This window comes from Drosophila montana, unplaced genomic scaffold (genome assembly GCF_035044405.1).
Source record: "Drosophila montana isolate Dmon_TW-CO22-7 unplaced genomic scaffold, ASM3504440v1 contig_1449_1, whole genome shotgun sequence".
Classification (NCBI taxonomy): Eukaryota; Metazoa; Arthropoda; class Insecta; order Diptera; family Drosophilidae; genus Drosophila; species Drosophila montana.
The window spans coordinates 73,803-87,419 of NW_026996400.1; positions in this window are offsets into that span (position 1 = coordinate 73,803).

Consider the following 13,617-nt stretch of genomic DNA (forward strand, 5'->3'; position numbering starts at 1 on the left):
AATGCAAAAACGGTGAGCGCTAAATACCCTATACCTAATATTTCAGCAATATTAGCAAACATGGGTGAGGCCCAGTACTTCACAACACTGGACCTCAAGTCAGGCTTTCACCAGATAGAACTGGCAGAAAGATATAGGGAAAAAACCGCATTTTCCGTAAACAATGGAAAGTACGAGTTTTGTAGGCTCCCTTTCGGTCTGAAAAATGCACCGAGCATATTTCAGAGGGCTATTGATGACGTCCTCCGAGACGAAATTGGGAAAACTTGTCATGTCTACGTTGATGATGTGATAATTTTTTCTACAAACAAAGAGGGCCATGTTAAACACATCAATTGGGTTTTAAAAAGCCTTGAAGATGCAAACATGAGGGTGTCTCAGGAAAAGTCCAAGTTCTTCAAAAAGAGCGTGGAATATCTGGGATTCACCGTGTCCAGAGGTGGAATTCAAACTTCACCTGAAAAAGTGCAAGCTATAAAAAGCTTCCAAATCCCGAAAACACTATTTGGCCTTAGATCATTCTTAGGATTAGCCAATTATTATAGGTGTTTTATCAAGGGATTCGCCTATATCGCCAGACCCCTAACGGACGTCTTAAAGGGCGAGAATGGCAAAATAAGTGCTAACCAGTCGAGGAAAGTAGTTATCGAACTCACACAGAAGCAAATTGAAGCGTTCTGTAAATTGAGGGATATACTAGCCTCTGAAGATGTTGTTTTGAGACATCCAAACTTTAAAAAGCCATTTGACTTGACAACAGATGCCTCAGGGTACGGCATTGGAGCAGTGCTATCCCAAGAAGGTCGTCCCATAACCCTCATTTCACGAGCATTACGGGACAGTGAGCAAAATCTTGCGACAAATGAGCGAGAACTCTTGGCCATTGTATAGGCTCTGAAAAACCCTAGGAATTATCTATATGGCGTAAGGAACCTTAATATCTTTACAGACCATCAGCCTCTAACATATGCTGTGTCAGATAAAAACCCTAATGCTAAGATAAAACGCTGGAAAGCTTTTATCGATGAGCACAATGCAAATATTATTTACAAACCTGGCAAAGAAATCTATGTAGCCGACGCATTGTCACGTCAAAACGTGAATGCCCTCGACTCTGACTCGCAATGCTCAGATATCGATACAATTCATAGCGAACAATCCCTGACCTACATAATTGAGACCACCGATAAACCAGTAAACTGTTTCAGGAATCAGATTATTATTGAAGAATCTCATTCCCTTTTTGTCAGAACTATCATACTCTTTCAAAACAAAACACGGCATATTGTAGGGGTCTCAGATAGGAGCAGTCTTTTGCAAACACTACAGGATGTAGTAAATGTAGGTGTCGTCAATGGAATCCACTGCGAGCTGCCAATCCTTGCTTTTATACAACACAATTTGATTGAACTATTTCCATCAACGACATTCCGATACTGTAAGTATGCGGTGACAGACATCCCAGACAAGACAGAACAAAGAGAAATAGTAACAGTAGAACATAACAGAGCTCACCGAGCAGCGCAGGAGAATGTCAAACAAATAATGCGCGACTATTTTTTCCCAAACATGTCTAAACTGGCAACAGAAATTGTTGCAAATTGTAGAATTTGTTCAATGGCTAAGTACGATCGACACCCAAAAAAACAAATGTTAGGTGAAACACCCATTCCTACCTACACGGGAGAACGTCTGCACATTGATGTATTTTCGACAGACCAGGAATTTTTTTTAACATGCGTTGATAAATTTTCTAAATTTGCTGTGACACAGCCAATTTGCTCAAGAGCAATCATAGACATCAAAAACCCAATCTTACAACTCATAAATTTTTTTCCCAAGATTAATACCATATATTGCGACAATGAAAGATCCCTAAACTCTGAGACAGTGAAATCCATCTTGTGTAAATTCGATATCCAAATCGTAAATACGCCTACCTTACACAGCGACTCAAATGGCCAAGTCGAACGGTTTCATAACACATAAGCGACACCGTTGACCTGATCGTGCTTTCAACGATTGAATACAATAAAACTATTCATTCAGTGACGGCAATGAAACCAGTCGATGTTATCTGCTCAAGCAGCACAGAAACAGGAATACAGATAAGGGACAGACTTATAAAAGCAGAGTCTAAGAAAATGTCACAGGAAAATAAAAACAGGGAAAACAAAGAATATCTAGTAGGAGATAAGGTTTGGGTAAAATCAAATAGGCGCTTGGGTAATAAATTAACCCCACTATGTGTAGAAGGCATAGTAGAAGCGGACCTAGGATCAACGGTTTTAATAAAAAGGAGGGTGGTCCACAAGGACAATCTTAGAAAATAAAAAATAAATTCTTTTTATTCATTCTTTCAATTTAGTCTAACATCAATACTGGTAGTACTTCTAATGATGACCCTTACGACCGCGACAGTTAAACTGACTAAACATCGGGAACACCTGAGCTTACCTCTTCTACATGAGATGAGTACGATAAACCTGCAACGCATCCGCCAACTAAAATCTGCGTTGACTTACGGACCCATATGGAGTGGAGGAGTCACACTAACGGTTGTCTTCTGTTTCTTGGTACTAGTGCAAAGGATTCGCCAGCGCGGCAAGCTACAACAACGGAATGTCATTATCGAGAAACTACAAGCAGGCAATAGGAAGACCGAGGACGTCCTTCACTTGGCCGAGGGAGGAGTTAACAGGCTGACCGGATGCGTGTGCGACAAAGTTGCCCGCTCAGCAGTCTGCAATTTAAACATGCGCAACAAAGTTGCGATCCCCAGCAATGCAATATGATCCGTACGCCAAGCGGCCACTGGAATGTGTCACGAGGCGCATGGTCAGCATTCTGCCAAAATCGCTGCCGGGAGTCCGTAGCTTAAGTTATGTTTATAATTGCATGCTTGAATCAGTTTTATAAGAACCCTCGAATGGTCAAAGCTGACCCGCGAACAATAAAATATAAAGAAACAAACTTCTCGTTATTATAATTTATATCTCCTCTTGAATGGTCGGGGCAACCATAAGACCAACATTTAACACAATTTGAGGCGATGTCCGACAGGATTCGTCGGAAATAACGCATAACCTTGTCGATGTGCTTATAGGACTTAAAACGCACTGATGCGGAGTTTAGTACTGGGGAGGACGTGGAATCTGATCATATATTTCTTACATGTGACCCAACGTTAAATATTCTTCCATGAATTAGAAGTACAAACGCCTAAGCTCGGTATCTCGTGACAAATATCTTTCAAGAGACAAAAACGCCGCTTAGCAACCTTGAAGGAGTTACTAAGCTGATAGGGATCTAACTTAATTGGCAGTTCTTCTTTAAATCGAAATCTCGGCAATATTCCCAAATTATCTAGAAAGTGGCTCTCACATAACTGCTCTTCACATGTCGAACTTTTTTGGCTGAAGGCAACTCTATAAATGACCAAAATTTATGTAACATGGTGCAAATGATAATTTAGATTAACAGCATGAGTCTTCTCACAACTGTGAGGCCAACACTTTAAATCTATATTCTAACTCTGAAGATTCTAGGTTTAATTAACTCTTTATCATCTGGTCATTTAAGCGCATTGTGCTTTTAATAGACATATTGCATCTTTTTTTTTTTGAATCGTCAAAACATTCTTTGGTTGCTATATTTACATCTAAATTCGATTTAATAATTATTAATTTAAACTATGAAGCGAATTTACTATTTATAGCGACTATATAAAATTTGTTTTTGACGTGCGCGCTCTATGTGCCAAACGACTTCAATAAAGTGATATGCCTGATTAATAAAGAGTAAGGGAGCGAGCGTCTATTGACCGAAACGCGCGAACGAAAGTGCGTACAACAACAATTGCACTGCCACCGCGTATCACGGAACGAAAATAAGCGAACTGCAGCTGGCTTGCTATGTACGTGTATCTACATGTGTATTGCACTTATATACAAGCGCTTGGTCTCGAGCAACTATAATTCACAGTGGCTGCGAGTGAAGGCAAAAGGGGGAAAACGACATTGACTAAGCGATATGAAATTGTAATAACCTTTAATTTAAATTTAAATAAAACAACTAATTGAACATGCGCTCAAAAGCACTACAAATAGCTTCGGCTTCAATTTCAAGTTTTAGCAAAGTACCTGCTGTTCCGGGCGTTCCACAGTAGATGCTACTTTCCTTGGCATTGTCCAGCGATGGCAGGAGATTAGGTTGATATTTTAACGCGATTTTATTTTACTTCTCAGTTTAATTTAGTCGCAAGCCACAGCTAGTATCCCATTTACAATTTGAGTTTATACCTTTGGTTATTATTTTTTAAGCAGTCCACCCGGGAGCGCCATGAAAAATTATATGACTTTATATAATTAAAAATGAAAATTGGTGGCTTTAAAGTAAACGAATTTTATGTGTGCTTCGTGTTGAAATAATTTGACAACTGACAACTTTAAAATTCATAAGGCTAAATTAATCTACAGCGGCGAGTCACAAAGCTTAATTACACTCTCCCTCCGCCCTAAACGTAACTTACAATAGAGTTTAACTTTTTAATCAATTTTAATCTGCGCCAATAGGTTTTTTTTGGATCACTCCAAATAACAAGATGCTGGGTGTTTTCTGCGTACTACTATGAATAGCATTATTTTTGGCATGCTCGACTTTGTTCATCAACTTATAAGAATCTGCCAATCTGGATGGGCTCCGGGAGTTTACCTAACACGATTAACTATTTCAACTTGGCCATTAGTGGCAACTTTGATGTGCTCTATACCTCGTTGTTGCAAGAAATTCGTAAAGTCTATCGATCTGAGAACACTTCTATAGGACGACTGTAAAACTCGTAAAGGGTAAAGGTAAAGGGCCTTAGTATTATATATGTAACATATGAAAGGGTACCTATGACTTCGGTATACTATGTAGTGTCCTATTATGTATGGTTTTGGGCATAGAGTGTAAATGCACGGCGAACAATATCTTATAAATTGTGCTACTTTATTGAGCACTAGCGGGTATAACCCGGCCTTGCCTGTGGAACGTATGTTAAAAATAAACGTTCTCAAAAAGCTTTGAAAATGATTTTGAAACTTATCGGACGGTAAACAAACAATTTTCATAGAAACGCTTTCCTCCAATTTACCAATGTTGCGAGTGGAATTTCCCAAATCGCTGAAACACGTATTCATTATATTCTTATGTAGAGCTTTGAAAATAAGTTTGAAGCAAATCGGACACAACTTAAAACTTCGCACAACAAATCTTTGAGTCGCATTCCACCCGAAAAAGTTTGGATTCTGCGAAAAGTGTGAAACACGTCTCAAATGATTTTTCTTATAGATCTTTGGAAACGAATTTGAGCACAAAACGTCATCCACCAAATCTTTGACCTCCATTTCCACCAAGGAGGAATGGATTTTCCTAAAAGTGTGAAACACCCTTCAAATGAATTTGAACAAAGATCTTTGAAAATATGTTTGAGGCCAATCCGATGGTAAACAAAAAAGTTACATACAAACGTTTTTCGCGATTTTTCCGCACATGCGGGTGGAATTTCCCGAAACCCCGTCTTAACGTGCACCTACATCACATAAGGTAGCTACAGTGAAAATTTCAGCTTCCTAGCTCTTACGGTTTGGGCTGTGCGTTGATCACCAATCAGTCAGTCAGTCAGTCAGTCAGGACAAACAGTTTTATATATAGAGATTGACGGAACCCAGTAAGTTCTCTTTAGGTCTGATAAATTTCTCTTCCATGCAATTCGGAACATACACACCTAACTTGTCGTCACAATGTCTCTTGTATAATTTTGCGTCTATCATTCCAAATTCTTTCTCGCTACCTTTCTGTAAAATTTTTTTAATTTTTACTATCTCTATATCTCGCATCTGCTCAGTTTGTAAAATTATGTCTACATTAACCCAGTTGAGTTTAATATCGACTACTCTTCACATTCTAAATTTTCCGTCTCTTTTGCCCACTCTCTATGAATCCATTTTTATTCATGCCTCCAATATGGTCGACCCCATTATCGTTCCTATTATTTTCCGTTATCTCTGCAGCTTGAGATTGTCTCATACTGGCACCAGTTCTACACATAATAGAGTTATCATAGTTTTCCAACTCTCAGAACGAACGCGCAAAGTTTTTACTAATAGATTGTCTGCTTAACGTCTGTACTAACGAATTACAATCAGTAATTATTTTAAATGGCCTATACTCTAAATAAGCTCTAAAATGCCGCAATGCATAAATTATAGCTAAAGTCTCTAATTCAAAGACATGATAGCGAGATTCTACTTCTGCTGTTTTACCCGAATAGAACGAAATGGGATGCATTTTTCAGTCATCATGCCTCTATAACAGTACTGCTCCATATCCGTGTCAGTTTACATCGGTATGCAACTCAGTTTCTCTATTGGGACTAAAAATGGCTAAGACCGGAGATTTCGCTAGTGCTTTTTTAAGCGTTTGAAATACCTCTAGCTGTTCTGTGTCAAGGGAGTAAGGACCAGCATTCGACCAATTGTTTTGCTATTTTTGCGAATGACAACACAAAGCGTGTAAAATATGAAAAAAAGGCACGAGTGCTTCGCATTTTGTGGAACTAGACAGTTTTTTAATGATTCTATATGGGAGTCACTTGGTACTATGCCCTTTCGCGTCACCTTATATCCAAAAAAAAATCTGTATCTCGTCTTACAAATATGAATTTCTTCACATTTATGTCTAAATTGTGCTCACTGATACGGGTTAACAATTTCTTTAGAATATAAACTACGATGCTCTTATATATAAGGTAAATAAGCAAATTAGAAATAAATCTCTGAAATATAGCTGATCCATTTTTAGTCCCGAAGGTTGCTTACATCTTCATTTAGTGTTTGATTACTTAAGTCACTACCAATTTTTTGATTGTTCAATATAAGATTGATTAAATTACTATATTATAATTGATTAAATTTCTTATCACTAATTATTTGTTGGTCACTGGTGAACAAAGTTACAAAAGTCGAATAAACGGTTTCATTCTTTATTGAATTAAGCGGTAAATTTTTCTTCTTATCAACTAATTTTACTTAAATAATTTTTAAAGCATCTCTTCCCAATAATTCAGTTATAGGTAATATCTTGTCATCTACAATGTTAAGTGAAATAATATAAGTTTTCATGAGAAAGCCAATTCGGCATTTCAGCTTTCCCTATGTTAGCATAGGCTGTATTCCTAATCCATGGTGATGGCAAACTTCAGATTTTAACTTTATTTTTATGGATATTAATGCATAATGAATAAAGCTTACGGGACTCCCCATATCAAATGAACTAAAAACATTTGTACATCTTTCTTCACCGGAACTATTAATTGTATTTTATAATTGAACTGTTGCTAACTCCACATTATTCAGCTCGCCCGCACCGTCGTTGCCTACACTGTTGCGATTGTTTTTTCGGTATTGCGCTTAACACTTCGGCTGGCTGCACTCCCTCATCATAAGGCCAAAGCCTCTGCAACTATAGGAAAGTATCTCAGTGGTTTTTTGCTGTCGACTTGTTGCTATACTTTCCGTTGGTCATCCTCTTGGCATTTCGCTGCTACGAGTAGTCACATTACCTTTTTTCGAATTTTCTCGTAAATATTCATCCTGTCACGCATGTCATTCAAATAACGGCAATATAACAATGGCTGTCCACAATGAATTTGATGACATCACTTGTAACCATATCTGATTGTGCTGCTATGCTGCACATTGCAACATAATACTGCAATACGCTTTCGCCTCTCCTAATCTTACGCACCTCCAACTGCCTGCCTATATTCCATGCTGTCACTTTCTGTTCGTATGCGCACGGCCCTTCAGGTCAACGGAACTATATGGTCCATGTACGCCTCAGCGGAACCAGTTACCAATTTTTTTTGCTAATATCCACCGCTTAACATCTGGTTTGTTGTAAAGGGTCATTACATCTTCGGAGTTGCGCATCCATTGCACGATCGACTAGCCATTATCGCCAGAAAAGCTGCGCACTAGAGTATCAATGTGACTGTAATAATTCGCTTATTCAAACCACGATAATCAACACACATGCGGAGATCTCCTGGCTTCTTTTTCAGAAGAGCAAGAGACGCATTCAGTAGTCCTGTTTAATTTCTGTCACTTTATTCTCTCTTATAAAAAGGCAGGCGTTACTCTAATAGTCATGATATATTTAGGGGCACTCTAAAATCACATTCTCGATACAGATATTGAGTTCTAACCAGTTCCTTACATATTTCTGCCAACGATATTGTCCTAGATATCGATACTTTCTTTAATTTTATCGATATATAATATGGTAACATTGAATACATTAAAATTAAAATTTGTTGGTTTGAATCATTAGAAGTGTCGCGCGCCAAACGAAGGTCGAGTTGCAATTTGAACATTGCAAGGTTTACGCCTGGCCCCTGGCCATGTTACTCGTATGTTAATAGAGACAGCGTAATGCGTAATAGGTTAGAACATAGATATATATTCCCTCAGAATCTTACCGCAGTCATCTTTCCTACGGCCTTCTAACTCACGACAATAATGAGCTTAACATTTAAGTAATGGCGGCAACAGGCCAAACACAATGTGCCCGTATATTCAGAGGAAAAAAAATATATACTTTCAGAATATACGTAATACTAAACAACCGATAACCTAATTAGTCCCGCAACATCCCCGCCTCCGTGGAGGCCCTGCTTCACTCACAACCAAAATGGCTAGTTTAGCCACGGGACGAGTCATCAGTCGCACTCGACTGCCATCCGACTCGCGCACGCTGGCGCGTCGAGGCACTCCATCTGGTCCAGGGTAGAGCTCCTCCACTATACCCCTTCGCTACTCCCTGCGTGGCACGGCTGGGTCGCATATAAACACCACATCACCATGGCGTATCGCCTCAACGCGCGCACACCATTTCAAGCGTCGCACAAGTGTAGGCAGACACTCCAAGACCCACCGCTTTCAAAACGGGTTCGTAATAGCCACGCAATGCGCTTCCTTGCCTCGCATCTCTCGTCAGTGGGTGTGTCAGGCAGATTGGCTACTCCCTTGAGTAGATCGTTCGGTGTTAGGGTGGCTTCCTGGTCCACAGAAACTGGCAAGTGGGTAAACAGGCGCGAATTCACAACATTCTCGGCCTCAATCAGGAAACTCTCCAATACGAGTTGCTTTGGTGCTACCTCCTTTACTGTGTGGCGTAGCACTCTCTTGACACACTGCACCATCTTTTCCCAGGCTCCCCTTTCAGCTGGGTTCGCAGGGCAGTTAAAAATCCATTCAATACCTCTAGAAGATAGCTCACCCTGAATCTTCTCCGGCTCGAATACATCTATGAGCTTTTTGGCGTCTCTGTTGGCCCCAACAAAGTTCTTTCCGTTGTCACTGCGCAGCCTCAGTACAGGCCCGCGACGGCAAAGAAAGTTCCTGATCACGATTATGCAAGAATCAGTTGACAGGTCATGTGCCAACTTCAAATGTATGGCCCTTGTTGTCAGACACGTAAACAAGGCAACCCATCTCTTTTCCTTTCGACGTCCGATCTTCACAAGAAGTGGTCCAAAGTAGTCCAGACCCGTAAACTTAAATGGCCATCCGTTGGCCTTCAGTCTGTCCTCTGGCAAAGGACCCATTACAGGTGGCGCTGGCTGCGCTCTTTGTAGGTTGCACACTCTCCATCCAGATATTACTGTACGCAACACTCAATGCAGCTTTGTTCTCCAAAATCTGTTCCTGAATTCGCCCATCGTTGCATTCCCGTTTTGATGCTTCATTTTCATATGGTAGTGATACCCAATCAGTTCAGTCAGTGCGTGCCGGTGTGACAAGATTATTGGCCTTCTCGCACTATGCGGTATACACAGTGCGGCATCTATCCTGCCATACGCACTCAAGACTCCATTGTAATCCAAGTAGGGCTCCAGCCCTCTTATGTCGCTTCGATGACCCCTCTGATTCTTCATTGTACGAGGCTCGAACCTCGTCAGGGAACGCTTCGCATTACGCTCGCAGCAAGTTCTCAGCGTCCTCACATTCCGTAGCGGTGACACCACGTCAGTTTTGGAGTCAGTCCGTAGTATAGCATCGCTGATCGCTATAATGTGCTCCCTTTTGACAGTGTCCATCAGCCTCGTTCCTAACACAGCTGCTTGCAATTCCAGTCATGGAATTACATCGTTTTCATTGGGGCATACTTCGTCTCGGCACATACGAAGCATACTCACACGTCGTTGTTGTCGTAGGTGACCCTTAAGTAAGCCACAGCTGCGAATGCTGACTGGCTAGCGTCGACATTAACGTGCAGTTGTGTTGCCCGCACGGGTGTAGGGCCAAAGTAATGGTGCGATCTTCGAAATCCTTCCACGTTGTTCATATTCTGAAGCCATTTACTAAAGGCAGCTAAGAAATCCCAAAGGATCAAATATTGACATGATCAAGCTCAAGAATTCCCTCTTCGTAGGTACTCGCTCCAAATTTAGCACACATGGGGGTTCTTTGTGGTACTTCATGTTGAATTTGAAATCGTCCGTGGCTGGCTGCCAACACATGCCCAAAATCTTTTATTCAGCTTCGCCCCCTCCGATGCTCCAAGCGGCCCCATGTTGGCCCAGGGCGTCAGCTACAGTTGGCGAACTGGAAGTAATCTGGCACAATTCAAATCCAACATTGGCATGTATTTCTCTTATTCTTGTTGATATGGCGATGGCGTCGCCTTCATTATCAAAACTATCCACAAAGTCATCCACATATTGACATTCAAGAACAGCTTTAACCGCGCGAGGATCTGAATCATCATACTGCAGGGCATTCAAGGTCTTCACATAGTGCGCGGCGCTTGGCGAGCATGCTGCTCCAAACGTTATTACCCTCATCTCATAAACATCAGGCTCCCGGCGATCATCGCCGTTTCGCCACAAGAATCGCTGGGCGCATATATCCTGCAGTCGAATCAACACTTGATGGAACATCTCTCAGATATCTTCACAAACGCCAACGGCACCTTCCCGGAAATGGAAAAGAACAGCCGGCACCGACTTGTAGTGCTGCGGCCCCTTGGATACTGCCGATTTCAATGAAATGTCACCGACCTTTGCTGCCGCATCGAACACCAGTCTTATCTTACCGGGCTTATTCGGATTTTCAACTCCAAAGTGCGGCAGATACCAAAGTTTGTCGCTGTTGGCTAAAGCGACTCCATGATGCTTCAATCGTCGAGCATATCCTTTATGAACATAATCGTCCATAATTTTCATATAGGCTCGTTTCAACTGATGCGTTACGCTTCATCTATCTCGCAATGTTGACCAATCTTTTGTATACCATATCGTAGATTCGTGGCAACTCAACATTATCACGGTTCCATAATAAACCTGTCTGGTAACGTTCCCCTATTTTCACCGTGGTGTCTTCGAGTATCTTCTGGTGACGTAAGCTTCACACCGAAGTTCTCGATATCAAAATAGTCATTTACCATCTTTTGGATAACATCCTCCTGCGACACTGCTAGGAGGCATGACTTTGTTGACGTTGCTGTCGGTTGACCTATTACCGGCCCAAAAACCACCTATCCAAGTTCGGTGGCTGTGGCATATGGTCCCTGTGGCGCAAACCTGCTTGTTTGCATTGGCTGTCCAAGATGCGCATGGCCAAGTCCAATCAGAAGTTCTGGTACCGACCCGCGATACGGTTTGGTACCGTTGTCCAACATTTGCACGTCACGTCGATGCAGACTTTGCATTGGTAAGCTCAGGTTGGACACGGCGTACATATTTCGCAACACATAACGTTTGCATTTGTCCGCTCCACTAATTTCCATGCTTGCAACTGTGGTCGGCTCTCTGGTTGGTCTTCCAGCAAACCACTGTATATTAAGTTGCCTGCGTTCCCTTTTACATCTAGGTCGCGCAGTAGCAGGTCGTCTATCATAGTTACGGACGAGCCCTCGTCAAGGAGCGCATAAGTATCGATCCGCTTATTGGCCCCGTGCAATGTAACTGGCAATATGCGGAATAGTAGGCGTTATCCATCCGAATCAACACAACTTAAGTTTCTTTTGTTGCGTCAATTGAGCATCCACTGGCTGTGGTGCCCTTGTGTGCGGATCCGCTGGCTGCGGCATCCGTCCAGTATTCATCACTCTATCACCTGCTAGCTGCGGTGCATTGTCACTCATAGCATCAAGATCATGTAAAAGGCGATGATGCCTCTTCCGGCATCCATTGACTTGACATTCGTTGACCCTTTTGCAGACTCTTGCCATGTGGCCATCTCATAGGCACGAGAAACAAAGCCGGTGCCTTTTTACAAACGTCCACCTTTTTAGCGGAGAGGCTAAGTTAAACTTGTTGCAGTCCCTGACTACGTGTTGTCCATTACAGATTGGACACTGTTTGGTGCGACCTCGGTGTTGCCCTTCATTATTCTGGTCAATGCAGCACTCTACGCTTCTGCTCCTTACTATCGACGTCCACAATCGTACATACCACATTGGCGAAGTCCGTTAACCACGCGCTAAAATGTACGACAGTCGGGAAAGGAGTAATCGTAGCTGCATGTCTGGCCCACTCCACCCTTTTGCTTGGTGGTAGCTTAGAGACCAAATCCTCCATCAGTGTAGGATTCGCTAAATGCTGTTCTCCGTTAGCTGATTGTTGAAAGGCGGCAAGGTTACTCACTCGTGTAGCAAATGGCACGATTTTCGCTATGCTGTGCTCTTGAATTGTCTGCACCTCTCGAATACTAATAAGCTGGCTGCGTATTAGTTGTTCTGGGCGGCCATATCTGAAACGTAATTGTCCCATCACGTGCTTCGCCTTTGAGTGCCTTCAACAATCGCTGGTTATTCTCCAGATTCGTGCATTTGTACGCCAAAGTTGTTTCCGTAAACGCGCAGAAGAATATTGGCCAATCCTCAGGTTGGCCTCCAAACTCGAATCGATCTGGTAATTTGCGTAGCAGGCATACATCGTTTCTGGGTATCGCCCATGCGAAGTTCCCAATTGCCTGCGTTAGCTCCAAAATGTTCACTGGTTGGTTCTCTTGTGCCGGCGTGTAGCTGAGCGTTGGCTGCGCAACAATATGGCGTCGAGCGGCTTGATGTTGTAGAACAGTTATCCATAACATTAGCTCGTTCTACCGTTTGCAACTGTGGTCCCACAAATTCCACTCAATGAAGAAGGCAATGCCTCACTCAAAGATGGCAATCTGTTCAAAATGGCAGTTCCACTCAAAATTTCAGTTTTACTTAAACTTACACTTGAATTTAGGTCTCCACTCATAATTGCAGTTTCACTCAAGCTACCACTCGACGATGGCTCTCCACACAAAAATGGCGGGAGGTTAGCTGTACCACCCACGCCAGCATTATTCAATTTAACGGGATCAGTAACTGTACTCACATGTGCTTGACCAGTTTTTGACCTCTGCAACTCGTGCTCTAGCGCAGCGACTCTCTTTATCAAATCCATGACTTGAGTACTTGAGAGTTGCGTGCTTGGAATTGGCGCTCCTGTCAATATGCTTGCAAGTGCACTCACTCCTGCGGCCACAGAGCCGGCAGGTTGTACACTTGTGCCCACATCCGCGGTGCTTGAGCTTT